Source organism: Rhinopithecus bieti, unplaced genomic scaffold (genome assembly GCF_001698545.2).
Source record: "Rhinopithecus bieti isolate Rb0 unplaced genomic scaffold, ASM169854v2 scaffold_35975, whole genome shotgun sequence".
In the NCBI taxonomy this organism is placed as follows: domain Eukaryota; kingdom Metazoa; phylum Chordata; class Mammalia; order Primates; family Cercopithecidae; genus Rhinopithecus; species Rhinopithecus bieti.
In genome coordinates, this window is record NW_016815255.1 from 198,459 (window position 1) to 202,200 (window position 3,742).

The following is a 3,742-nucleotide window of genomic DNA, read 5'->3' on the forward strand; positions in this document are numbered from 1 at the left end:
AGGGGACACAGATAAGAATATTCTTTGTTTAGAGTAACAAAATATTGGATGCAACCTAAAAACCAGAGAATGGTAAGAAACATAAATTGTATTCCAGTTAGCAATATACAGCAGTTAAATTAACTGGGGCTACATGTATTGTCATAATTTTGAGCAATAAAGGAAGTATTGGATTCTGTGTATTATTTGGTATTCTATATATGCATGTGAGAGTATTTAAATGTGTAGAGCATCTGGTTTTCTAAGTATATATGTAGTAAAATTACAAATATATACTAAGGAATGATAAAACTCAAAATGAGAATAGTGGTAATTTCTAGAGAGGTGGAAGGAAAGGAAATATGGACCAGTCATGGTACACCTGGAAAAAAAGGACAAAAAATTCCATCATTGCGAGGAAATTATTTTTGGTGATGAGTTTTTACTTATGTCACTGGGGGGTATGGTGTATTATAACTCTGTGCAAAATTAATCTTGATTAAAATAGTTTTAAAATTGTTTTTCAAGTGATATTTGAGTGATACTTGGAAGATGTGTGTATTCCAAAACATACCCCCATTGCCACAGTATCTAGGATGCTGTCCACTTTCTTTTTTCTTAAAGGCATCCTGTGAAAAATATGGAGTTTAAATTTGAGATATGAGTATTTCAAGAGAATCTTCAGCTTATAGAAGGAAAATCCTATTTCCCAATCAGTTTACCTCAGGTTAGTCTCTGAAATGGAGGTGAACCCATAACAAGCCCAGGCTGTGTTATTTAGCTCCTATCAGAAACACAAGGCAAATGACTTCCCCCATGGCTCATCTGCTCCCATGGGACGAAGAATTGGTCCCAATATGTAGTTAGAGAAAGTTAAGAGTTTTATATGTCATCTCCCACTTCTGTGATTACTCATTCAACCTGTATTTTGAAGACAAAAATGATTCCATGTTTAAAAGCTAAATATTTCTGTTGCCCCATGAATTTGTTCACTTGTCTATGCTGTCTCTGACTAAAATTGAGCTGTAATTTTTGAGTAAGAGAGTCATATAAAAGAAATATGACAACATACCACAACAACAAGGGAGCTCACTCAGTGGATTTGATGTGGTGGATGCTGGCTCAGGAAGTTCTGTGCATGCGTGGCACCATTTCCTGTGAGCACTCATGGGAGGTCATGCCTGATCTCTACTTCTACAGAGATCCTGAAAAAACTTAAAAAGAAGAGCAGGCTCTTGCTGAAAAGGCTGTGACCAAGGAGGACTTTTAGCATGAATGGACTGCTCCAGTTCCTGGGTTCACTGCTACTCAGCCTGAGGTTGCAGACTGGTCTGAAGGCATGCAGGTGCCCTCTGTGCCTATTCAGCAGTTCCCCACTGAAGACTGGAGGGCTCAGCTTGCCACGGAAGACTGGTCTGCAGCTCCCACTGCTCAGGCCACTGAATGGGTAGGAGCAACCACTGAATGGTCTTAAACTTTTCTTGGATGGGCTCTTAAGCAACATGGAAATAAAGTTGATGGAAAATAAACATCAGTTTCTAAAACAAAAAAGAAAAAGAAATATGACATGGTCACCCACTTTTACTTTTCAGAAAATGTTTTAGGTTTCTGGAAGCAACCTTTGTCCCACAAATAGTGGGAACTTTATAGTTAATAATTTATACCTTGCCTGGGCACGTTGGCTCATGCCTGTAATCCCAGGACTTTGGGAGTTCGAGGCGGGTGGATCGTCTGAGGTCAGGAGTTTGAGACCAGGCTGGCTAACATGGTGAAACCCTGTCTCTACTAAAAGTACAAAAATTATCTGGGTGTGGTGGCCTGCACCTGTAGTCCCAGCTACTCGGGAGGTTGAGCAGGAGAATCGCTTGAACCCAAGAGACAGAGGTTTCAGTGAGCTGAGACTGTGCCATTGCACTCCAGCCTGGGCAAAAAAGTGAGACTCTGCCTCAAAATAACAATAATAATAATAATTTGTATCTCCACTTCGTATTTACATCTCTTTCCTTGAATGATTCAAGGCAAGAAATATTCTTTCTTTTTCCTTTTAGTTCCTGGAAAATCTTCAGATAGATAGACCTTGTGGATTATGCACCAATCAGCTGGTCTATAGATGTTCATCATTTATTTGCTGTCACATAGCAACAATTTGAGCAATTGTTATCTTCAGGGTAGAAGGTGAGCAATTATCTTTCAAGAAAATGGTGCCTTCTGCAGTAAAATATTATAATATATATGATACTTCTATCATGGCTTGGCTTATTAATCATGTGGATATTCCATGGGTAAAAGCATCTCCCCCAAAGTATATATATGTTAAAAGCTTCATAGAAAAGGTTTAATCAGTAGTGTGCCTGAGCCATCACATATCATGAGAGCCTATTTTTAGCATCTCTTCCTTATTCCATGGTCAGTGATATCATATTATAGCTTAAAATTAACCAAAACTACATGGAAACCATCAAACACTAAAATTTAAGGCTTCATATCCTCCCTAGGAATGCTGGTTGTTACACGGGTACTTTATCTTGTAATCAGTAGTACCATGCATATCATATCCACCATTATTTTTCTCATTCACAATATTTTCAGTGATAAATGTGAGTGGTCTCTCATTGCAGCAAATGACTCCTTCAAAAACATAATCATTAATGAAAATTTAAGAAACCAAATTAGAGAAAGAGAGTCTGTAGTCATATTTTCTAGAGACCATATTCTTAGCTCAGGGCCACACTCATTTAAGAAAAAAAAATGGTATAGGATAATTTTAGTGGTTCCCATGTAAAATATGTAGCTTAGTTCTCAAATGTAGCCTAAATTTTGTTTGTTTATCTTACTAGTTAGGAATATGTAGGCAGGGTGAGAGACACAACTATGGGTCTTCATACATAAAGAATTAAACTTTGTTCTGGAACAAATCATTCTAGAGAAAAAGAGAGTCACTTTTGTTTTCAAGAACAGTGGCCAAGGATGGAGGGATCAACTGGTTCTTAAGGTGGTATAGCATTCATTGTTACAGTTTGTATTCCCATACAGCTTTCTTAGAATCAATTTTGTGTACTAGGGTGTGCAGTCAAATAGAACTGCTATGCATTAAGAATTAAACACATTTAAGAGCTTTAAAGAAAAGCATTAGTGATATTGGGACTTGCAGCTTTGGCTATAATTGAAGACAAGTCACATGGTGACTCTGTTCAGAGGAGATGGTATACAAACAGCTTCAGAAGCACCAGGCAAATGTTCTCTATGGGTAAACCTCAATATCCTCAGTAACAGATATCAGAAGCCTCAATGCAGACAACAGCAAGCACCAATATCACTAACATGTTTGTCAGGAAGTGACACCTTAACCATTGTAGATCCTGGCATCAGGGGTGGGATATCAGACTCCCCACAGAGAGCTGAAATGGGATCATGAGAGGAGGACTTCTGAGGGAACTTGTATGTAAAGTAGATGTGAGACATCTGGAGATTCCCAAAACTATTTGGGAGGAATCTAAGTGAAGCTGAGATTCTTTTAGTTCAGGAAAGCATGCAACTGGAGAAACATTAGTTTCAGTTTTGACCCTATTTTGACTTTCAGGTTACTGTGATCTTAAAAGTGTAAATTCTATTTATATAATGCAATAAGGCATTGTAGGGCCCTGGAAGTCATTCATTACAGAGGAGAACCTTGTTTGTCTTACTCTTAGGCATGTCCTTATGAGGCTAATTGTCCTCTGTAATCCTAGCTATTTATATAAGTCCTTGATAAATATATATTACT